This window comes from Anomaloglossus baeobatrachus, chromosome 1 (assembly GCF_048569485.1).
Source record: "Anomaloglossus baeobatrachus isolate aAnoBae1 chromosome 1, aAnoBae1.hap1, whole genome shotgun sequence".
NCBI classification, from domain to species: domain Eukaryota; kingdom Metazoa; phylum Chordata; class Amphibia; order Anura; family Aromobatidae; genus Anomaloglossus; species Anomaloglossus baeobatrachus.
The window spans coordinates 166,305,438-166,332,251 of NC_134353.1; the positions used below are offsets into that span (position 1 = coordinate 166,305,438).

Here is a 26,814-nt window from a genome sequence, read left to right on the forward strand (position 1 = left end):
GCCGGAGCAGTATACACTGATACATCACATGCACACAGTACAGGAGGAGCACAGCCGGCAGCAGTATACACCGATACATCACATGCACACAGTACAGGAGGAGCACAGCCGGCAGCAGTATACACCAATACATCACATGCACACAGTACAGGAGGAGCACAGCCGGAGCAGTATACACTAATACATCACATGCACACAGTACAGGAGGAGCACAGCCGGCAGCAGTATACACTGATACATCACATGTATACAGTACAGCCGGCAGCAGTATACACCGATACATCACATGCACACAGTACAGGAGGAGCACAGCCGGCAGCAGTATACACCAATACATCACATGCACACAGTACAGGAGGAGCACAGCCGGCAGCAGTATACACTGATACATCACATGCACACAGTACAGGAGGAGCACAGCCGGCAGCAGTATACACTGATACATCACATGCACACAGTACAGGAGGAGCACAGCCGGCAGCAGTATACACTGATACATCACATGCACACAGTACAGGAGGAGCACAGCCGGAGCAGTATACACTAATACATCACATGCACACAGTACAGGAGGAGCACAGCCGGCAGCAGTATACACCGATACATCACATGTACACAGTACAGGAGGAGCACAGCCGGCAGCAGTATATACTGATACATCACATGCACACAGTACAGGAGGAGCACAGCCAGCAACAGTATATACTGATACATCACATGCACACAGTACAGGAGGAGCACAGCCGGCAGCAGTATACACTGATACATCACATGCACACAGTACAGGAGGAGCACAGCCGGCAGCAGTATACACTGATACATCACATGTATACAGTACAGCCGGCAGCAGTATACACCGATACATCACATGCACACAGTACAGGAGGAGCACAGCCGGCAGCAGTATACACTGATACATCACATGCACACAGTACAGGAGGAGCACAGCCGGCAGCAGTATACACTGATACATCACATGTACACAGTACAGGAGGAGCACAGCCGGCAGCAGTATACACTGATACATCACATGCACACAGTACAGGAGGAGCACAGCCGGCAGCAGTATACACTGATACATCACATGCACACAGTATAGGAGGAGCACAGCCGGCAGCAGTATACACTGATACATCACATGCACACAGTACAGGAGGAGCACAGCCGGCAGCAGTATACACTGATACATCACATGCACACAGTACAGGAGGAGCACAGCCGGCAGCAGTATACACTGATACATCGCATGCACACAGTACAGTAGGAGCACAGCCGGCAGCAGTGTACACTGATATATCACATGCACACAGTACAGGAGGAGCACAGCCGGCAGCAGTATACACTGATACATCACATGCACACAGTATAGGAGGAGCACAGCCGGCAGCAGTATACACTGATACATCACATGCACACAGTACAGGAGGAGCACAGCCGGCAGCAGTATACACTGATACATCACATGCACACAGTACAGGAGGAGCACAGCCGGCAGCAGTATACACTGATACATCACATGCACACAGTACAGGAGGAGCACAGCCGGCAGCAGTATACACTGATACATCACATGCACACAGTACAGGAGGAGCACAGCCGGCAGCAGTATACACTGATACATCACATGCACACAGTACAGGAGGAGCACAGCCGGCAGCAGTATACACTGATACATCACATGCACACAGTACAGGAGGAGCACAGCCGGCAGCAGTATACACTGATACATTACATGCACACAGTACAGGAGGAGCACAGCCGGCAGCAGTATACACTGATACATCACATGCACACAGTACAGGAGGAGCACAGCCGGCAGCAGTATACACTGATACATCATATGCACACAGTACAGGAGGAGCACAGCCGGCAGCAGTATACACTGATACATCACATGCACACAGTACAGGAGGAGCACAGCCGGCAGCAGTATACAATGATACATCACATGCACACAGTACAGGAGGAGCACAGCCGGCAGCAGTATACACTGATACATCACATGCACACAAGTACAGGAGGAGCACAGCCGGCAGCAGTATACACTGATACATCACATGCACACAGTACAGGAGGAGCACAGCCGGCAGCAGTATACACTGATACATCACATGCACACAGTACAGGAGGAGCACAGCCGGCAGCAGTATACACTGATACATCGCATGTACACAGTACAGGAGGAGCACAGCCGGCAGCAGTATACACTGATACATCGCATGTACACAGTACAGGAGGAGCACAGCCGGCAGCAGTGTACACTGATATATCACATGCACACAGTACAGGAGGAGCACAGCCGGCAGCAGTATACACTGATACATCACATGCACACAGTACAGGAGGAGCACAGCCGGCAGCAGTATACACTGATACATCACATGCACACAGTACAGGAGGAGCACAGCCGGCAGCAGTATACACTGATACATCACATGCACACAGTACAGGAGGAGCACAGCCGGCAGCAGTATACACTGATACATCACATGCACACAGTACAGGAGGAGCACAGCCGGCAGCAGTATACACTGATACATCACATGCACACAGTACAGGAGGAGCACAGCCGGCAGCAGTATACACTGATACATCACATGCACACAGTACAGGAGGAGCACAGCCGGCAGCAGTATACACTGATACATCACATGCACACAGTACAGGAGGAGCACAGCCGGCAGCAGTATACACTGATACATCACATGCACACAGTACAGGAGGAGCACAGCCGGCAGCAGTATACACTGATACATCACATGCAAACAGTACAGGAGGAGCACAGCCGGCAGCAGTATACACTGATACATCATATGCACACAGTACAGGAGGAGCACAGCCGGCAGCAGTATACACTGATACATCACATGCACACAGTACAGGAGGAGCACAGCCGGCAGCAGTATACACTGATACATCACATGCACACAGTACAGGAGGAGCACAGCCGGCAGCAGTATACACTGATACATCACATGTATACAGTACAGGAGGAGCACAGCCAGCAGCAGTATACACCGATACATGACATGCACACAGTACAGGAGGAGCACAGCCGGCAGCAGTATACACTGATACATCACATGCACACAGTACAGGAGGAGCACAGCCGGCAGCAGTATACACTGATACATCACATGTATACAGTACAGGAGGAGCACAGCCGGCAGGAGTATACACCGATACATCACAGGCACACAGTATAGGGGGAGCACAGCCGGCAGCAGTATACACCAATACATCACATGTATACAGTACAGGAGGAGCACAGCCGGCAGCAGTATACACTGATACATCACATGCACACAGTACAGGGGGAGCACAGCCAGCAGCAGTATACACCAATACATCACATGTATACAGTACAGGGGGAGCACAGCCGGCAGCAGTATACACTGATACATCACATGTATACAGTACAGGGGGAGCACAGCCGGCAGCAGTATACACCAATACATCACATGTATACAGTACAGGGGGAGCACAGCCAGCAGCAGTATACACCAGTACATCACATGTATACAGTACAGGGGGAGCACAGCCGGCAGCAGTATACACTGATACATCACATGTATACAGTACAGGGGGAGCACAGCCGGCAGCAGTATACACCAATACATCACATGTATAAAGTACAGGAGGAGCACAGCCGGCAGCAGTATACACGGATACATCACATGTACACAGTACAGGGGGAGCACAGCCGGCAGCAGTATACACGGATACATCACATGTATACAGTACAGGAGGAGCACAGCTGGCAGCAGTATACACCGATACATCACATGCACACAGTACAGGGGGAGCACAGCCAGCAGCAGTATACACCAATACATCACATGTATACAGTACAGGGGGAGCACAGCCGGCAGCAGTATACACTGATACATCACATGCACACAGTACAGGGGGAGCACAGCCAGCAGCAGTATACACCAATACATCACATGTATACAGTACAGGGGGAGCACAGCCGGCAGCAGTATACACCAATACATCACATGTATACAGTACAGGAGGAGCACAGCCGTCAGCAGTGTACACTCATACATCACATGTATACAGTACAGGAGGAGCACAGCCGGCAGCAGTATACACGGATACATCACATGTATACAGTGCAGGGGGAGCACGGCCCGCAGCAGTATACACTGATACATCACATGTATACAGTACAGGAGGAGCACAGCCGGCAGCAGTATACACTGATACATCACATGCACACAGTACAGGGGGAGCACAGCCGGCAGCGGTATACACTGATACATCACATGTATACAGTACAGGGGGAGCACAGCCGGCAGCAGTATACACTGATACATCACATGCACACAGTACAGGAGGAGCACAGCCGGCAGCAGTATACACCGATACATCACAGTACACAGTACAGGGGGAGCACAGGCGGCAGCAGTATACACTGATATATCACAGTACACAGTACAGGAGGAGCACAGCCGGCAGCAGTATACAGGAATACATCACAGTACACAGTACAGGAGGAGCACAGCCGGCAGCAGTATACAGGAATACATCACACGCACACAGTACAGGAGGAGCACAGCCGGCAGCAGTATACAGGAATACATCACAGTACACAGTACAGGAGGAGCACAGCCTGCAGCAGTATACACCGATACATCACATGCACACAGTACACGGGGAGCACAGCCGGCAGCAGTATACACCAATACATCACATGTATACAGTACAGGAGGAGCACAGCCGGCAGCAGTATACACCGATACATCACATGTATACAGTACAGCCGGCAGCAGTATACACCAATACATCACAGTACACAGTACAGGGGGAGCACAGCCGGCAGCAGTATACACTGATACATTACATGTATACAGTACAGGGGGACACAGTCGGCAGCAGTATACACTGATACATCACATGTATACAGTACAGCCGGCAGCAGTATACACCAATACATCACAGTACACAGTACAGGAGGAGCACAGCCGGCAGCAGTATACACTGATACATCACATGTACACAGTACAGCCGGCAGCAGTATACACCGATGCATCACATGTACACAGTACAGCCGGCAGCAGTATACACCGATACATCACATGTACACAGTGCAGCCGGCAGCAGTATACACCGATACATCACATGTACACAGTACAGCCGGCAGCAGTATACACCGATACATCACATGTACACAGTACAAACGGCAGCAGTATACACCGATACATCACATGCACACAGTACAGCCGGCAGCAGTATACACCGATACATCACATGTACACAGTACAGCCAGCAGCAGTATACACCGATACATCACATGTACACAGTACAAACGGCAGCAGTATACACCGATACATCACATGCACACAGTACAGCCGGCAGCAGTATACACCGATACATCACATGCACACAGTACAGGAGGAGCACAGGCGACAGCAGTATACACTGATACATCACATGTACACAGTACAGCCGGCAGCAGTATACACAGATACATCACATGCACACAGTACAGGAGGAGCACAGGCGACAGCAGTATACACTGATACATCACATGTACACAGTACAAACGGCAGCAGTATACACCGATACATCACATGCACACAGTACAGCCGGCAGCAGTATACACCGATACATCACATGTACACAGTACAGCCAGCAGCAGTATACACCAATACATCACATGTACACAGTACAGCCGGCAGCAGTATACATCGATACATCACATGCACGCAGTACAGCCGGCAGCAGTATACACCGATACATCACATGCACACAGTACAGGAGGAGCACAGGCGACAGCAGTATACACTGATACATCACATGTACACAGTACAGCCGGCAGCAGTATACACAGATACATCACATGCACACAGTACAGGGGGAGCACAGCCGGCAGCAGTATACACCAATACATCACATGTATACAGTACAGGAGGAGCACAGCCGGCAGCAGTATACACCGATACATCACATGTATACAGTACAGCCGGCAGCAGAATACACCAATACATCACAGTACACAGTACAGGGGGAGCACAGCCGGCAGCAGTATACACTGATACATCACATGTATACAGTACAGGGGGACACAGTCGGCAGCAGTATACACTGATACATCACATGTATACAGTACAGCCGGCAGCAGTATACACCAATACATCACAGTACACAGTACAGGAGGAGCACAGCCGGCAGCAGTATACACTGATACATCACATGTACACAGTACAGCCGGCAGCAGTATACACCGATGCATCACATGTACACAGTACAGCCGGCAGCAGTATACACCAATACATCACATGTACACAGTGCAGCCGGCAGCAGTATACACCGATACATCACATGTACACAGTACAGCCGGCAGCAGTATACACCGATACATCACATGTACACAGTACAAACGGCAGCAGTATACACCGATACATCACATGTACACAGTACAGCCGGCAGCAGTATACACCGATACATCACATGTACACAGTACAAACGGCAGCAGTATACACCGATACATCACATGCACACAGTACAGCCGGCAGCAGTATACACCGATACATCACATGTACACAGTACAGCCAGCAGCAGTATACACCGATACATCACATGTACACAGTACAAACGGCAGCAGTATACACCGATACATCACATGCACACAGTACAGGAGGAGCACAGCCGGCAGCAGTATACACTGATACATCACATGCACACAGTACAGGAGGAGCACAGCCGGCAGCAGTATACACTGATACATCACATGCACACAGTACAGGAGGAGCACAGCCGGCAGCAGTATACACTGATACATCACATGCACACAGTACAGGAGGAGCACAGCCGGCAGCAGTATACACTGATACATCATATGCACACAGTACAGGAGGAGCACAGCCGGCAGCAGTATACACTGATACATCACATGCACACAGTACAGGAGGAGCACAGCCGGCAGCAGTATACACTGATACATCACATGCACACAGTACAGGAGGAGCACAGCCGGCAGCAGTATACACTGATACATCACATGCACACAGTACAGGAGGAGCACAGCCGGCAGCAGTATACACTGATACATCACATGCACACAGTACAGGAGGAGCACAGCCGGCAGCAGTATACACTGATACATCACATGCACACAGTACAGGAGGAGCACAGCCGGCAGCAGTATACACTGATACATCACATGCACACAGTACAGGAGGAGCACAGCCGGCAGCAGTATACACTGATACATCACATGCACACAGTACAGGAGGAGCACAGCCGGCAGCAGTATACACTGATACATCACATGCACACAGTACAGCCGGCAGCAGTATACACCGATACATCACATGCACACAGTACAGGAGGAGCACAGCCAGCAGCAGTATACACCGATACATGACATGCACACAGTACAGGAGGAGCACAGCCGGCAGCAGTATACACTGATACATCACATGCACACAGTACAGGAGGAGCACAGCCGGCAGCAGTATACACTGATACATCACATGTATACAGTACAGGAGGAGCACAGCCGGCAGGAGTATACACCGATACATCACAGGCACACAGTATAGGGGGAGCACAGCCGGCAGCAGTATACACCAATACATCACATGTATACAGTACAGGAGGAGCACAGCCGGCAGCAGTATACACTGATACATCACATGCACACAGTACAGGGGGAGCACAGCCAGCAGCAGTATACACCAATACATCACATGTATACAGTACAGGGGGAGCACAGCCGGCAGCAGTATACACTGATACATCACATGTATACAGTACAGGGGGAGCACAGCCGGCAGCAGTATACACCAATACATCACATGTATACAGTACAGGGGGAGCACAGCCAGCAGCAGTATACACCAGTACATCACATGTATACAGTACAGGGGGAGCACAGCCGGCAGCAGTATACACTGATACATCACATGTATACAGTACAGGGGGAGCACAGCCGGCAGCAGTATACACCAATACATCACATGTATAAAGTACAGGAGGAGCACAGCCGGCAGCAGTATACACGGATACATCACATGTACACAGTACAGGGGGAGCACAGCCGGCAGCAGTATACACGGATACATCACATGTATACAGTACAGGGGGAGCACAGCCAGCAGCAGCATACACCAATACATCACATGCACACAGTACAGGAGGAGCACAGCCGGCAGCAGTGTACACTGATACATCACAGGCACACAGTACAGGGGGAGCACAGCCGGCAGCGGTATACACTGATACATCACATGTATACAGTACAGGGGGAGCACAGCCGGCAGCAGTATACACTGATACATCACATGCACACAGTACAGGAGGAGCACAGCCGGCAGCAGTATACACCGATACATCACAGTACACAGTACAGGGGGAGCACAGGCGGCAGCAGTATACACTGATATATCACAGTACACAGTACAGGAGGAGCACAGCCGGCAGCAGTATACAGGAATACATCACAGTACACAGTACAGGAGGAGCACAGCCGGCAGCAGTATACAGGAATACATCACACGCACACAGTACAGGAGGAGCACAGCCGGCAGCAGTATACAGGAATACATCACAGTACACAGTACAGGGGGAGCACAGCCGGCAGCAGTATACACCAATACATCACATGTATACAGTACAGGAGGAGCACAGCCGGCAGCAGTATACACCGATACATCACATGTATACAGTACAGCCGGCAGCAGTATACACCAATACATCACAGTACACAGTACAGGGGGAGCACAGCCGGCAGCAGTATACACTGATACATCACATGTATACAGTACAGGGGGACACAGTCGGCAGCAGTATACACTGATACATCACATGTATACAGTACAGCCGGCAGCAGTATACACCAATACATCACAGTACACAGTACAGGAGGAGCACAGCCGGCAGCAGTATACACTGATACATCACATGTACACAGTACAGCCGGCAGCAGTATACACCGATGCATCACATGTACACAGTACAGCCGGCAGCAGTATACACCGATACATCACATGTACACAGTGCAGCCGGCAGCAGTATACACCGATACATCACATGTACACAGTACAGCCGGCAGCAGTATACACCGATACATCACATGTACACAGTACAAACGGCAGCAGTATACACCGATACATCACATGCACACAGTACAGCCGGCAGCAGTATACACCGATACATCACATGTACACAGTACAGCCAGCAGCAGTATACACCGATACATCACATGTACACAGTACAAACGGCAGCAGTATACACCGATACATCACATGCACACAGTACAGGAGGAGCACAGGCGACAGCAGTATACACTGATACATCACATGTACACAGTACAGCCGGCAGCAGTATACACAGATACATCACATGCACACAGTACAGGAGGAGCACAGGCGACAGCAGTATACACTGATACATCACATGTACACAGTACAAACGGCAGCAGTATACACCGATACATCACATGCACACAGTACAGCCGGCAGCAGTATACACCGATACATCACATGTACACAGTACAGCCAGCAGCAGTATACACCAATACATCACATGTACACAGTACAGCCGGCAGCATTATACATCGATACATCACATGCACGCAGTACAGCCGGCAGCAGTATACACCGATACATCACATGCACACAGTACAGGAGGAGCACAGGCGACAGCAGTATACACTGATACATCACATGTACACGGTACAGCCGGCAGCAGTATACACAGATACATCACATGCACACAGTACAGGGGGAGCACAGCCGGCAGCAGTATACACCAATACATCACATGTATACAGTACAGGAGGAGCACAGCCGGCAGCAGTATACACCGATACATCACATGTATACAGTACAGCCGGCAGCAGAATACACCAATACATCACAGTACACAGTACAGGGGGAGCACAGCCGGCAGCAGTATACACTGATACATCACATGTATACAGTACAGGGGGACACAGTCGGCAGCAGTATACACTGATACATCACATGTATACAGTACAGCCGGCAGCAGTATACACCAATACATCACAGTACACAGTACAGGAGGAGCACAGCCGGCAGCAGTATACACTGATACATCACATGTACACAGTACAGCCGGCAGCAGTATACACCGATGCATCACATGTACACAGTACAGCCGGCAGCAGTATACACCGATACATCACATGTACACAGTGCAGCCGGCAGCAGTATACACCGATACATCACATGTACACAGTACAGCCGGCAGCAGTATACACCGATACATCACATGTACACAGTACAAACGGCAGCAGTATACACCGATACATCACATGTACACAGTACAGCCGGCAGCAGTATACACCGATACATCACATGTACACAGTACAAACGGCAGCAGTATACACCGATACATCACATGCACACAGTACAGCCGGCAGCAGTATACACCGATACATCACATGCACACAGTACAGCCGGCAGCAGTATACACCGATACATCACATGTACACAGTACAGCCAGCAGCAGTATACACCGATACATCACATGTACACAGTACAAACGGCAGCAGTATACACCGATACATCACATGCACACAGTACAGCCGGCAGCAGTATACACCGATACATCACATGCACACAGTACAGGAGGAGCACAGGCGACAGCAGTATACACTGATACATCACATGTACACAGTACAGCCGGCAGCAGTATACACAGATACATCACATGCACACAGTACAGGAGGAGCACAGGCGACAGCAGTATACACTGATATATCACATGTATACAGTACAGGGGGAGCACAGCCGGCAGCAGTATACACCGATAAATCACATGTATACAGTACAGCTGTCAGCAGTATACACCGATACATCACATGTACACAGTGCAGCCGGCAGCAGTATACACCGATACATCACATGTACACAGTGCAGCCGGCAGCAGTATACAGCGGTACATCACATGTATACAGTACAGCCGGCAGCAGTGTACACCGATACATCACATGTACACAATGCAGCCGGCAGCAGTATACACCGATACATCACATGTACACAGCACAGCCGGCAGCAGTATACAGCGGTACATCACATGTACACAGTGCAGCCGGCAGCAGTATACAGCGGTACATCACATGTACACAGTGCAGCCGGCAGCAGTATACACCGATACATCACATGTACACAGTGCAGCCGGCAGCAGTATACACCGATACATCACATGTACACAGTGCAGCCGGCAGCAGTATACAGCGGTACATCACATGTATACAGTACAGCCGGCAGCAGTGTACACCGATACATCACATGTACACAATGCAGCCGGCAGCAGTATACACCGATACATCACATGTACACAGCACAGCCGGCAGCAGTATACAGCGGTACATCACATGTACACAGTGCAGCCGGCAGCAGTATACAGCGGTACATCACATGTACACAGTGCAGCCGGCAGCAGTGTACACCGATACATCACATGTATACAGTACAGCCGGCAGCAGTATACACCGATACATCACAGAGGGCTTTCCCCTCCCCTTTAGAGGTAGTTGTGTAGGGGACTGATGGGACCATCTCAGCCTCCGCTTTTTTCTTCCATGATTGGCTTCTCCTCGCTCTCTTGTAATGGTAATGCTTCCCTTCTGTCAGTATTAACCTTTCATTTTCCCCTTTTATTCAGTTCCTTCCTTATTCACCTGTGGGCATATCCCGTACCCTTCTCCTTGTGGTACTCACCTTTCTAGAAGCTTCTCAGGCTGTCTCCGTTACCGGGCAGATCTGGGAGATGACTGGAGCAGTTTGAGCGGGAAGGTTGGAGTTTATAAAGCTCATGTCACGGTCCCGTCAGCTGCTCTTGTGAAGACGCAGCCATAGCATGTGTAAGAGCAGAGCAATGGTGAGGAGCGGCTGTGAGAGTGTCCTCGGGATGGTACATCGCAGCCAGCAGCTGACGTCTGCCAGAGGAAGGGGAAGTGTGGACAGCGACATCAGGAGGAGGCGGCGCCGGAAGATGCCGGAGTCTCAGGGAAGAAGACAGGACAGAATGGGATGAAGACAACGGAGGAGTCCGGCACCGGCTGCTTCACCTGAGGAGATGGAGACTGAGCTGTCAGCGCCTCCTGCAGCCCCATAGACAGCTGGATCAGTGCAGGGGCTGCTGTGGGAGCCTCTGTGTGTCAGGGTCAGGCGGCCGCACAGGACTGCTGTCATGGCGTTATCTAGTAATGGGCTGCTGCTCATGGGTTATCCTGGAGGAGGGATAGGGGTCAGATATGCTGCAAACCGTTATACATACCAATGAATACACCCATCAATAGTACCTAAGTGCACAGGAGATAGGAAAAACTGATACCCTACAGCTTATCCCCCTCCTGTGCCCTGCCTGGCTGCGGAGGTCTGCACCCTAAATACAGATAATGGCACCCCACTCCTAGTCTATCTCGCCCTAAATTGTCCTGTCACAATGCAGAGAGAATAAAATGCTATAATTTCCTAAACCAAACAAAGTGAGAAAAAGTGCAAAACAGAGCAGGGACTCCCAGTCACATGAAGCGGGGTGCATACAGGTCAGGTATTTGTTACGGGGGCTGTCGGATAATAAGGGAATGGAAGGCTATCCGACAGTCAGGGTCCACCGTGCAGAGCTCTGCTGCAGAGGATAGGGGAAACCTGTGTAAGGGGTGGGCAGACCCCTTACAAGGAGGTGCAGTTTCCCCCTGAAGATACCTCACTCTGGGGTAGTTACTGTTGATGTTATTAATAAACATGTTTTTACTGTGCAGTGGGTTTTCCCCTAGAGCCCGGGTGGGACGGCTGTCCCCAAAGAAACAGGGCAGGAGAGAGGAGGAGCCGGCAGCTTAGAGAGAGAAGTGTGTGTGTGTTGAAGTCAGTTGTGTCCCGGACGGGGGAGAAGGAACAGCCAGGGGCAGAGTGTGGAGCTGAGTGGGCAGAAAGAAAGAAAGAAAGAAGGGAGCTGGAAGAACAGGGAAGCCGGAGAGAAAAGGAGCGGGCGGAACCTCATAGTGCGAAGCAGTCCCGGTGTGGGTCCGGGCTGTGGGTAGCCATAAGTGGGAGCCAGGTGAAGTAGAGTAGCCGGGCACATCCCCACTGGAGGAGACGTCAGGGCAGGCTTTCCCCAGCTAAGAAAAGAACGTGAAGTCATCTGTAACTGCCGGTTTTTGGAAAGAGTTGTGAAATAAAGAATGTCTTTTATTTGCATCGAACCATGCCTGGAGAGTGTTTATACGTCGGACGACATCTGCACCACCACACTCTGCCCCACCAAGACATCTCCCGTCCCGATAGTGACGGCGGAGCCAGGGGTAAGCCTGACAGAAGGGGCCACGACTACAAGCCCAGAGGCGCCCCTGGCACCCCGTTACACCTGGACCACCAAAGCGGTACTGACACTGTTGCGTCACAGTGTCACCAAGACCAATAGCGGCGTATACTGTTTAAGTCACAGCGACTACCTTATTAGAATAACATAGGAGTGGAAATGCAAAACAGTGAGGAATACAACATAAAAGTGCATAGAAGTCTCACAGTCTGTGAGCGCGAAAGCACCTGTCTCAGTTAACAGTCACAGAGACTAGGTGTAGTGTGGGCAATATGGCACCTACCTATGTCCGCTCCACTTGTGGTGCAAGGATACGGACAGCAGCAAGGCTGCTAGCTTGAAACTTCTGCCTATGACCGCTCCCCTAGTGTGCGAGGATACGGACTGCTGCAGGAGGCAGCGTAGTGGAGCGTTACCCTAGAAGGCAACGACCACCTAACCTACCTATGTGCGCTCCACTAAGGTGCGAGGACACGGACAACAGTACGGCTGAAAGGTACAGGAGCGCTACCCTACCGATAGCACTCACCTCAGAGTAGAACCACAAGGCCCAGTCAGACCATGTGCAGCAAGCACCTGCCTATGTACGCCCCACTAAGGTGCGAGGATACGGACCACAGCATAAGCTGCAAGGTACAAGAGCGTTACCCTACCGATAACGCTCATCTAGATAGAATAGGTGCCACAAGGGACATGCACAGAGCGTCTACTCCTATGCAGGAACCAAGAGGACTGAGCGCCGGGCGGCGTGCGTCAGGGTCTTATATAGACTCTGTGCGTCATCCAAGATGGAGGACACCAGAGCCAATCCGCTGCCAGAATGACAGCAATGACGTCATGCTGGCCTATCACCGAACAAAGCGTCACAAGCACATGACCTGCGACCAATCGGCATAGAATGTATCAGAGACATGTGACCACGTGTCACAAGCACATGACAAGCGGCCAATCAGCTTAGAAGGTGTCAGAGACATGTGACCTCGTGTCAGCGATGATGTCACCCGCACATGTGCAATGGCTCCAAGATAGGACTTAGTCTCCAGTGCTTGCACATGTGCAGTAGCAAGAAATCCGAACATAGTCTCCAGTGCTCGCACATGTGCAGTAGCAAGAAATCCGAACATAGTCTCCAGTGCCACAGCAACCGTAACAGTATTTATATAGGGGATGTCAATGGTTACTTAGCACTATCATAAGCCTCAATGCGTTTCCCCAGGAGGACGATTCACATTCATGATACCGTGTGGCAAGATATCCAGGACGATGTGATGATGGAAAATTGCAGCCAACAATGTCTGCCGATAAATAGTGTGCCAATATCCTAAAGATCCACCAATAACGACCTGCAGGTGGCTATTCCTGCCAGACAGTGTCACAAGAAGCCCTACACAAAGGAGTTAGGCCATGTTCACACGTGGCATCTTTTTGCCAGTACATCTTAAGTACATGAAAAATATGCACTAAAAACGCACCAAAAACACCGCGGCAAAAACGTATCGCTTTTTTACCGTGTTTTTTCCCAATATGTTTTTAAGTCAAATCTATTCACTGGAAGGGCTCAAAAACGCAAAAGAATTGACATGCTGCATCTTGAAAAACGCAGTCAAAAAAAGATGCCCAGTGTGGACAGCAAAATAGAAATCTCATAGACTTTGCTGGGGGAAGGAAAGGCATGCATTTGGGTGCATCTTTGTGACCTCAAAGATGCATCAAAAGATGCCCTGAGTGAACTTAGCCTTACAGCTCCCAAACATAGCCCTTATAATATAGTAGAGATCCATGCCCCATATTCATTGATTACCACTCACCTAGATGGCTAATGGTTCATAGTAAATAAAGAATAAATTGCATTACATGATAAAGTGCATAATAAATGTGCATCATCTCCTGCAGTCACAGAGCACAACAGTAACTTGTGTATGACCGGTACAGTGCGTTCCACCCTGGAGCACAGACATGTCCCGCTTCCTTCCTCGGTCAGCAAATACAGACATGTTCATTGTGTATGAGCAGAATTGTGCGTCTCACATTGGAACACATGATGATGTGCCCTGGATGAGCATGACCTGCTATTGATGTAGAGGCACTGTACAGCAGTATACCACACAGGGTGGGGATTCAGGCAACCCGGTATTATCTGGGGACAAGGATGAGGGAATGTGTCAGACATAATATCTTTTTGGTGGAATTGCTGGAATTCATACTGACAACTATTTCACATTTGACAGGAAGTCCTTCCACCAGCTCAGAGGCACAGCAATGGGGATCCCCTGTGCCCCGAATATGCTAATTTGTTCCTGGGCTCAAGGTGTCTATTTCGCCTTTAATGAGGCACAGTGCAAGTGGTTTAATAATTGCAGATACCGCAATGAATGCTCACACTCTGGAGGTTCGCACCCCATGTTGCGTTACTTTAAGGAAACGAATCAAACATCTTAGCAGCGCGCCATCAAGGAAGAAAATTCAAAGAGCATTGACGCCAGTGAAATTGGAAAGAATGTTACTATGGCTCGAGGTCTATCTAGACTGGGCCATAGTAACATTCTAGACTGGGCGGCTGGGAGTATATGCCGCACAAAGGAAAACAAATAATTTGGGGGGGCTGCATTCTTTGCAGGACAAAGTGACATTTTTATTGGTACTATTTTTTTTAATTTTTTTTTTGCACACCTTTGGATCTCTGGTTTTGAACATTTTTCACTTGTTTATTATAATAAACATGCACATTCTTTGTTTAAATATAAAAAAAAAAAAAATTTTGATGGTATAAAAAAGTCATACCTTATTTTGAAATTATTTTTTTTTACATTTTATCACTTTCTTGTAAGTAATAGTGTTACAATTAGTACCATATAGTAATTTTGGCCAACATCTTTTAGTGATGTTCCCTATCTTGTTATAATGTGGCCATCATTGTCCCCTTATAATATTGTGCCCCATCCTAGTCCCCATCCTACAGAAATGTGCCTCATCCTTGTCCCCATCCTATAGTAATGTGCCAATCCTTGTCCCCATCCTATAGTAATGTCCCAAGTTTTGTCCCCATCCTATCGTAATGTGCCCATCCTGTAGTAATGTGTCCATCCTTGTCCCCTTGTTGTAATGTCCCTATCCTGTAGTACTGTGCCCATCCTAGTTCCCATCCTACAGTAATGTCCCCATCCTATAGAAATTTGCCCATCTTTGTCCCCATTTTGTAATAATGTGCCCATCCTTGTCCCCATCTTGTAGTAATGTTCCCCACCATTGTCCCCTTGTAGTAATGTCCCTATCCTGTAGTACTGTGCCCATCCTAGTTCCCATCCTGCAGTAATGTCCCCATCCTATAGAAATGTGCCCATCTTTGTCCCCATCCTGTAGTAATGTAATGTGCCCATCCTTCTCCCCATCCTGTAGTAATGTGCCCATCCTTGTCCCCATCCTGTAGTAATGTGCCCATCCTTGTCCCCATCCTGTAGTAATGTCCCCATCCAATAGTAAGGTGCCCATCCTATAGTAATGTCCCCATCCTATAGTAATGCGCTTACCTTGTCTCCATCCTATAGTAATGTCCCCAGCCTTGTCCCCTTCCTATAGTAATGTGCCTACCTTGTCCCTATCCTATAGTAATGTCCCCATCCTGTAGTAATGTGCCCACCTATGCCCCATCCTATAGTAATGTCCCCATCCTATAGTAATGTGCCCATCCTGTAGTAATGTGTCTCATCACTGTCCCCTTATACTAATCTGCCCAAGCAGCTCCTCTTCTTGTAGTAATGTGCCCTTTCCAGGTCCTCTGCTTGTAGTTATGTCCCATACTGGTCCCTTAATGTGTCGTTCTTCACATACACACAACCCCCCCCCCCAAAAAAAAACAACAAACACCACTATTCTCACCTGTGCCCCGTTCCCTCGGCTGCCTCATCTCTGCTTTGTGCGGCCCCCAGGCCCGTGCCCCCGTTGACTATCGTGGCTGGTGTCTTTGCTTTATGTCAGATGATTGTTTTGCCAGGGCTGCTCACGCAGAGTCATGCTCTCTGTGCACAACGTTTCCAATGCACCTGTAGCCGTCCGCCAATCAGAGGTAAGCAGCTGAGGTCAGGCAGTTTCCATTGGAAGAATAGTTGTGGACAGAGCGACTGACTCTGAGTGCGCAGCGCTGGCAAAACATTCATCTGACATAAAGCGCAGACAGTGGCTTCAGCCCCTGCACCAGCCGCGATAGTCAACAGGGGCACGGGCCTGGGGGCTGCATGAAGCAGCCTGAGGGGCCGTGTGTTTGAGACCTCTGATCTAGACCAAATAAAAGCATGACTGATCACTAGAGGTTTTTCAGAGGGATTTTTTTGTTCTCAAATTCCTAGGACCTGGTTGTTGTTCTTAGGTAGATCATTTAAAAAATGTAAATGACAACAAGAATACTGTTTTTGAGACAATTATGAAAGAAATAAAGGAAGGTTTGGTTGAAGGTGCATTTTTGGCTCCTATTTGATAATTTTAGGCTACCCCTTTAGGTTTGATACCAACGAATGAAAATAGGTTTTGCTTAATCTATTGTCCTTTCATTAAATGATTTCGTAGCTAGGACAGTGTCACCGTGAGGTGGGTGGAGAGAAAGCAGGAGATATGGGCTCCTAGACTGGCCCCGATCTCAGAGTTACCTCTGAAGGCGAGATGTTGTGAATGTCAGTTATGTTTTGGCTGCTGGGAGGCTCCCTCTTGTGGCCAGGAATGGTTTGGACATAGACCAGGTGTGTTGAGCAATGGGCATTTCCATTGCTAACTCTCTGCTTATTTAAATCCTGGTCTGATAGCAGGCTATGCCGGATGTCAGTTGTTCTTTGTTCACCAGCCTGCTTCATTCTGCTCCACACCACATCTACCCCAGATAAGTGCTTTGCTCTTTATTTGTTGTTTGGTTCTTTTACGCTTATCTGAGTTTGTCATTTGCTGTGGTTGTTTTCAGTTTATTTGCATGCAGGGATTTTCCCTCTCAGTTACTTAGCTGGGAAACTCCCTGCAGTTTTGTTTGGAGTATAGCTCCTATAAGTCCATGTGTTTGTGGCTTTTTGAATTTGTAATGATTCTTGTTTTCTGTTCATTAGTATGACAAGAGTGCCTAGTATAGGACGGAGTGCAGATCGTGCGATCTGAGGGCCTTTTTGTACTATCAGGAATTTGGAATTTTGCAGGGTTTTTCTCTGGCCACCATCAGCCCCTTTCCTGTCCTTTCCTATTTTAGTCAGTGGGGGCCTCACCTTTTGCTAATCCTATCATCAATCTGTGTATTGTGTTTTTCTATATCACCGCAGTCTTTGAATGTGGGGGGCTTGCTATTCTTTGTCTATTTTCTGAGGCAGAGAGTTATTCATCTTTCCTTCCTTTAGGATAGCTAGTTCTCTGGCTGGGTTCGCGGTGCACATGATGTTAGTTCACCCCTCGGCTACTTCTAGTGTTGATGGTTAGTAAGGGGATGGCGGCCAGATTAGTTGCCAATGCTCTTGTCACCTTTTACCAATGAGTTATGGTGGTCTTCCATGGTTCCGGATCGTAACAGTGAGGATGACTGAGCTGCCTTCCTGGCCCTGCTCCTGACCAGCTCTGATCTTATATCCCCTCCACCAGCCCCTGGGGAGGGCCGGTGCAGGAGTGATAAAGCTCACAGAAATAGAAAAAAAAGGGAAACCAAAACTGTATCACACACACATAGGTATAAGACAATAAGAGCTAAGGAGGAAAATAAGAGCAGGGAGGAAACAACAAGACAATGGGAGAACTCCACAACAATTCCAAGCACAAAGCAATAGACTCACCAGCAAGACTGGGACACAATAGCACACAGACCAACACAGCAATAAACTATAGTCAGCGTGAGTTGACAGATTCCACCATCTTAAATTGTATAGGAGCCAGTGTAATAGCCTTCCATCAACATGTGATCCCAGTGGGGATCAGCAGTGTAGCAGAGGTTAACTCTTGCTAGCCTGATCATGAATGAGCACACAGCTGGTCGAAGCCGGAACCTGCCTATGTAACTCAGGAGCTCCAGAGAAACCATAGAGTGAAGTGTCAGGATCTATAATGTGAACAGCATCTGATGCTGCCATGACAATCGGTGAGTTTTGTGCAAAACCCCTAGTGACAGACAGATGCAGCTGTCGATTATGCATCATTTGATGATGCATTGTTGTTGTTAAAAAATGTAGCCAAGGTGCTTTGTTAGTGAAAGATGACATTTAGACTGTTGCCAGTATCACCAAGTAGTTTTAACTCTTTAGGTTTCCAATCTAACGGTTGTTGCTACTTTAATAAGGCTTTACCAATGGGTTTTTGACTCTGATGTTTTTACTTTGAGTCATTCTCTTAGTTTTTAGACTGGGTTGTTTGTCAGGAGTTTCATGAAGGTGGTTTGTTTCATTACTTAGATGTTTTTTTATTTGTTGGTAATAAATCTTCTAACGTTATGGTTTGTTGACAAAGTTCATAAATTTGATGGATCATTTTGGCGTCCAGCCATGCACGTTCTTGAGTTTTTAGGCAAACAAATTTATGCGTTCTGTATGGAGTTGTAAGTTGCCAGATGATAAAATCTCCAAGATGCTGGCTATGTTAACCCCTTAACGACCGCGGGCCGTAAAATTACGTCCTAAATGACATAATCTTACTGCCCGCGGTCCTCCGGCGGCAGCATGCCGCGATCGGCACACATCTCAGCTGATTTTCACAGCTGAGATGTGTGCCTGCTAGGCACGAGCAGAATCGTTATCTGCTCGTGCCGATTAACCCCTTATAATGGCGCTGTCAATACATGACAGCGCCATTATAAGCGCAATCGCGGTAAAGTTTTACTTACCGCCGAAACCGGAAGTCACGTGACGCGATCACGTGACTCCCGATAGTTGTCATGGTAGTACAGGGTCATGTGATGACTCCTGTACTACACATGAATTGGTTTCACTTTCGCTGTGCCCGGGGCACAGCAAAAGAGAAAGACAGCGTATCTGCTGTTTACAGCCTTCCAGCTGTGATCAGCAGATACTGCAGAGCGATCGGAATGCTGATCGCAATAGCCCCCTAGGGGGACTAGTAAAATAAAAAAAAAAAGTAAAAAAATAAGTTTTAAAAAATTAAAAAAAAACAAAAAAACCTAAAAGTTCAAATCACCCCCCATTCGCCCCATTGAAAATTAAAGGGTTAAAAATATAAAAAATATACACACATTTGGTATCGCCGCGTTCAGAAACGCCCGATCTATCAAAATATAAAATCAATTAATCTGATCAGTAAACGGCGTAGCGGCAAAAAAATTCCAAACGCCAAAACGACGTTTTTTTGTCGCCACAACTTTTGCGCAAAATGCAATAAGAGGCGATCAAAACGTAGCATCTGCGCAAAAATGGTACCGTTAAAAACGTCAGCTCGAGACGCAAAAAATAAGCCGTCATTGAGCCTAAGATCCCGAAAAATGAGAACGCTACGGGTCACGGAATATGGCGTAAAACGTGCGCCACTTTTTTCGGACAAACTTCCGATTTTTTTTTAACCCCTTATATAAAAGTAAACCTATACATGTTTGGTGTCTACGAACTCGCACTGACCTGAGGCATCACACCCACACATCAGTTTTACCATATAGTGAACACAGTGAATAAAATATCTCAAAAACCATAGTGCTATCGCACTTTTTTTGCAATTTTTCAGCATTTGGAATTTTTTTGCCATTTTCTAGTACACAATATGGTAAAACTGATGGTTTCATTTAAAAGTACAGCTCGTTCCGCAAAAAATGAGCCCTCACATGACCATATTGACTGAAAAATAAAAAAGTTACGTCTTTCAGAAAAAGAATGGCGAAAAAAAAAAACGGAAAGCGAAAAATCGGCCGGTCGTGAAAGGGTTAAAAGAACCATTTTCTATCAAAGGAAAAGGTTGTTCTTAGGCCTCTTTCACACGTCCGTGAAAATCACGCACATTTTTCACAGACGTGTCACAAGTGCGTATTGCCCTCCGTGTGCCGTGCTTATGGTACACGTGTGTTCTCCGTGTGCTATCCGTGATAACACACGGAGAGCAGGAACGTTCTGCTCACCTGTCCCTGGCGTCGCTGTCTGTGGTGCTGATCTTCGATCTCCGATCCTGCCGACTCCCCACTGCTGCTGCTTCCGGCCCACAGTGGAGTGAATATGCGATGAGGATAATGAGTGGGGGTTGGAAGCGAGTGACAGCAACGGCAGAGACAGCAGTGCTGGAGAAGGTGAGTATAAAAGTTATTTTTATTTCACAGGCACATGTGTTTTCTCTGGTGCGTGTCACACGGATCACATCCGTGCAGTCCGTGTGACACCCTTGATGCCTGAAAAAAACGGACATGTCAACGTGTGCTCCACATGGACACACGGTCCATGGCAAAACACGCATGTGAGCACAGACCCATTGATTTTAATGGGTCTACTTGTGCCCGTGTCTTCGGCACGTGAGGAAACTGACCAAGCACGTACCGGAGACACAGACGTGTGAAGGAGGCCTTAAAGAGATGCAGTCTTTACTTGGGTATGCTTGCTTTTTCTTCCAGAGTCATTCCTATAGGTAGGATATTTTCTAGAAGACTGTACACATCAGCTAGAGGCCTTAAGTCTCCTTGGTCACATATCTTATTGACCAAATCTTTAAAAGAGGATGAATTTTCTACAAGAATGTAATGACCTGTCTTTTTGGCAGTCTGATTTTGTTGAAACAGAAGCACTGGGTCTTTTCACAGATGCGTCTGATTCAATGGGTTTCGGAGCATATTGGTATGGTCATTAGTGTGTGGAAATATGAGACAATGAATGGGTGTCCAAAGGGGGGTGTCCACTAGGAATTTAGTTTGCTTGGAATGATTTCCTGTTTTAGGCTGGTTTCACACATCCGGCTTTTTGCCGTTTTGCCGGATCCGGCGCTCTCCCGTACAGACAATACAGTACAGTGACAGCGCTGTAACTTCCGGGTCACATGCGCCGGTCACATGACAGCATGTGACCGGCGCTTGTTGCGCTGTCACTGTACTGTAGTCACTGTATGGGAGAGCGCCGGATTCGGCAAACCGGCGAAAAGCCGGATGTGGGAAACCGGCCTTAGTCTCTATTGTTATATGGAGCTAGTACTTTAAAAATAAAAGAATAATCATTAATACAGATAGTCAAGGAGTAGTTTATGCAATTAACTGTCTGTCTTCCAACTGTAGTGGATAAATGGTTGAGACATTTATTTTTATTTAGTTTGAAACATTTGGAATAAAGCTAAACAGTTTTGCAGTGTTCACAATGTTGTGGCTGACTCTCTTGTCAGTGGAACAGGTTGCAGGAGTTAGCACCCATGGCCAATTCAGAAGGTGCCCCATGTCCTCACCATCCATGGAAATTGAATTGGGAATAGCTTAAATTTTTTTAAAGAATTCATTATCTGTGTAGACTTGGTCAGAGTATGTTTGTGCATGGAGAGCTTGGCACTTTTGTTTGCTAAAAAAATGGTAATATTTTTGTCTATGATTCTGGGTCTGCTCTTTCTAGTATTGGTCAGTTAATTGAAAGAGAGTATTCTTTTAGCTACATATCTAAGTTTTTAGCTACCATATAATTTAAAAAAAAAAAATGGTTTAAAGGGAAGGTGTCGTCAAAAAAATGTTTTTTTCAATAACTGAAAAAAATATAAGGTATTAATGTTTTAATGTTATGTTTCAATAATATTGTTTTTAATTGAGAAAAATATAAAAAAAGTTTGATATTTTCAACTCTTAAACAGTAGGGGGAGCAGCTGCTGAAATCTTTCTGTAGAGCTACTTTAGAAATAGCTCACATTACAACTGCAGTAAAACTGGGTGGAATCTGCTCTCCTGTGTGTGATGTCACCTCCCTCCCAATCTGGTTGTTTCCAAAAGGATAAGGCAAGATGAAGTTTAATATCACATCGCGGAGCCATTTTATTGGTGTCCGCAAAGTGATCCTAATATGTCTAAAGACCAGCTACATAGTGCTCAACTGTATCCCAATGCCCCACTGACTGTATCCCAATGCCCCACTGACTGTTTCCCAATGCCTCACTGTATTCCACGCCCCATATACGGTGCTGCCGGCCGGAATCGGAGGTCCGAGGTGACATGCGGTGTGGAGGGCTGATCTGTACTGCAGTGCCTATCAGGCTGCAGATGTCACGCCACGATTACCGCTCCCAGCCGCATGCACTCGCCTCAGACCTGCGCCCCCAGCAGCCTGTCCTGTCAGTGATCACAGTACATAGCAGCGAGGAGCAGAGGCCCGAGGTGAGCACATGCGGGGAGGAGGGGTAAGCGGCGGAGGAGGGGGAGAGTGAGTGGCGGAGTGAGCAGAGTGGGGGGGAAGCGGCAGAGTGAGGTGGGTGAACGGCTGAGTGGGGGGGGTGAGTGGCAGATTGGGGAGCAGCACGCCAGGATCAGTTATGGTGCAATCACCGCTGCCTGGCACCGGTACTCACCCCATCCATGCCGCCAGGTGACAGGCGGAAAGTGCAGGCCTCAGCATAACCTGTGAGCTCCACAAAGATGGTGCTGATCTCCTCCCTCTGCTATGATCTGGACAGCCCAGGGGGCTTGTCCAGATGACAGCAGACGCTGTTTTTGTGTTAAGTATAGGGGTCGGAGCCTGACAACTGTCTTCTATGCATAGGGGCTGTCATAAATGAGGTGAGTAATGTCGTTACACACAGCAAATCCATGATGGCAGACCCCAGTGCTTCAGTAAAACTAGAATTAAATAAAAACTAAACAAACAATGAGTTTAATTATGTATTAAAAATACTTGATTTCATAATCTCTATTATTAATACAAAAAATGAAAAAATGCGACACCTTCCCTTTAACCTCAGAGCAGTCAATGCCTGATTTGAAATCAAGCAGGTTCTAAAAGGGAATGGAAAGCTTCACAGATCTGTGGATAAGAAAAGACCAAGTAGTTTCTCTTTGCTTAAGAAGTTAGTGGGTTCTCGTGCTTCTGTCTGTTCTTCAGTTTACGAGTTTCGTCTTTTTAAAACTGCTATTTGGTTAGATATTTTGGAGGATTTTAGGCTTAGTGAACTTGTGATTTTTAATACGTCTTGCATTTTGAGCCTTCTTTTGTCTGATGTTAGTGTTTTCAAAGGTCAGGTATCCATATTAGTTAGAAAGTCTGAAACGGATCAGTTATAGACTACCTAACTGCCCTGTTACTCGTTTGTAATTTTATAGCATGTAGACCAATAGGCCCATTATCCTTTTTTGTTCTTAAAGATGGTTGTCTGTCGACAAAATTCCAATTTTCATCGATTTTGAAGAAATGCGTCCAATTTTTGGGTTTAAGGGGTTTTAAGACTTTGTCCCATTTATTTAGGATAGGAGCTGCTACTGAGGCTTTTAATCTGGGCTGAAGTGTAGAAGTTGTTAAATATATTGGTAAATGGCATTCTGCTTGTTTTAAGTGTTATGTGAGACCTTAATTGAATAATTTTTGATGTTATTACTTCCTAGGTCCAAAGGAACATGTGGTCTTGATTGTTGGCCACTCTTTCATTTTTTGAGCCCACAGAAGAGCAGCTTCTAGGAACTACAGTGAGACTCTTAGCTTCATGAGAACTTAATTTCTTATCCGTTGGTGGGGAATCAGGGGTTTGAGAAGAGTGTCAGCTTGAAGGTTTAATTTTAGAATTGAATGCTACCTTTCAGCCCCCAGAAATTATTATTGTTCATGCAAGTGGCAATGATGTGGGCTGGGCCAAAATTGTTCAGTTGTTAGGTGATATGGAGAGATTCTTTTTAGTGCTTCAATGTCTGTTTCCTCACTCAGTTTTATGTTTTTCTGAAATCATTCCCGTTTGGCCTGTGCAGCTCGGGATTGCATTTTTATGGAAAACATTATTAAAAGTCGGAACAGAGGTATGGCTAAGTTTATATCATCCAAAGGCTGGTTGCCATATAGACACGTGAATTTGAAAGGCTTTGTTGGTGGATTGTACAGGGATGATTTGGTTAATCTCTCTGATGTTGGTCTTGACATGATTAATTTAGGCATGCAAAATAAAATTGAAAGGGCTGCAGTTGTTCGTGGGGTATGGTGGCCTTTGGGTTGTCGTCCAGCATAATGCTGGGTGGACCTGGACATTCATTGTCGTAATTTAATATATGAAAATAAAGGTTTATATTAGTTGGTATATATTTTTGCATATAGGTTTTTACTGTAACCTATAATAAAAACCGCTGCCTATTTAGTTCCAAACTGATTGAGTGGGTGTTTTATTTCTATTATGTGGTGGTGTCGATGAACCCAGAGGGCCCCCCTTAAGACCCAATAGCGTGGCGGATCTTCCATGATTAGGGGTTCTACTTAGCCTCTCTTAATGGTAATGCTTCCCTTCTGTCAGGAATAACCCTTAAATTTCCCCTTTAGGTATTTATTTATTTATTTGATTCCTTCTTTATATACTTGAAGGTATAATCCCCATATCACTTCTGGGGTGAGCTTGTGGTACTCACCTTTCTAGAATCTTCTCAGGTTGTGTCTGTTACCAGGCAGATGTAGGAGACATGACTGGATTAGTGGAGAGCAGTTTGAGCAAGAAAATTTGAGTATATTATTATACTTATAAATCTCATGGTCCAGTCAGCTGTTCATAATGTGAAGAAGCAGCCGAAGCACCCCTCCCACCTTCCTTTAGTTTGTTCTTCTCCATTTCTGTCATGGTTTTTATTAGAGGGTTGTCGCCCAGTCAACGCCCGGTTAAGCTGGACATTCATTTTGGTAATTTAGTAAATTAAAATAAAGAATTGAATCAGTTGGTTTATATATTTGAAAATAACTTTTATTACTGTAACCTATAATAAAAGCCGCTATTTCTATTATGGGGTGGTATCTATGCTCCCATGCACAAAGTACAGGAGGAGCACAGCTGACAGCAGTATACACTAATACATCGTATCGGGGCCAGCTGCAGGTTTTTATGGGCCCCGGGCAAAAGTCTCAGTGGGCCCCATGCACACGCAGATACAGATATGTACACATACAGGCATACATACATATACATATTTCAAGACAAATTCACAAACATGCATAAAAACAGAGATAAATGTATGCACAGTCATATGCAGTGACATACAGTTAGGTCCAGAAATATTTGGACAGTGACACAAGTTTTGTTATTTTAGCCGTTTACAAAAACATGTTCAGAACTACAATTATATATATAATATGGGCTGAAAGTGCACACTCCCAGCTGCAATATGAGAGTTTTCACATCCAAATCGGAGAAAGGGTTTAGGAATCATAGCTCTGTAATGCATAGCCTCCTCTTTTTAAAGGGACCAAAAGTAATTGGACAAGGGACTCTAAGGGCTGCAATTAACTCTGAAGGCGTCTCCCTCGTTAACCTGTAATCAATGAAGTAGTTAAAAGGTCTGGGGTTGATTACAGGTGTGTGGTTTTGCATTTAGAAGCTGTTGCTGTGACCAGACAACATGCGGTCTAAGGAACTCTCAATTGAGGTGAAGCAGAA

General features: G+C 47.1%; 1 long non-coding RNA gene across 1 annotated transcript in view; it reads right to left on the minus strand.

Annotated features, from left to right (window-relative positions):
* LOC142309494 (uncharacterized) overlaps positions 1 to 12,085 on the minus strand; it is a 43,146-nt gene extending 31,061 nt beyond the window's left edge. The window contains exon 1 of the long non-coding RNA XR_012753988.1: positions 11,700 to 12,085. This is a non-coding gene — a long non-coding RNA (uncharacterized LOC142309494). The remainder of the gene's footprint in view (positions 1 to 11,699) is intronic.
* Positions 12,086 to 26,814: the final 14,729 nt, after the last annotated feature.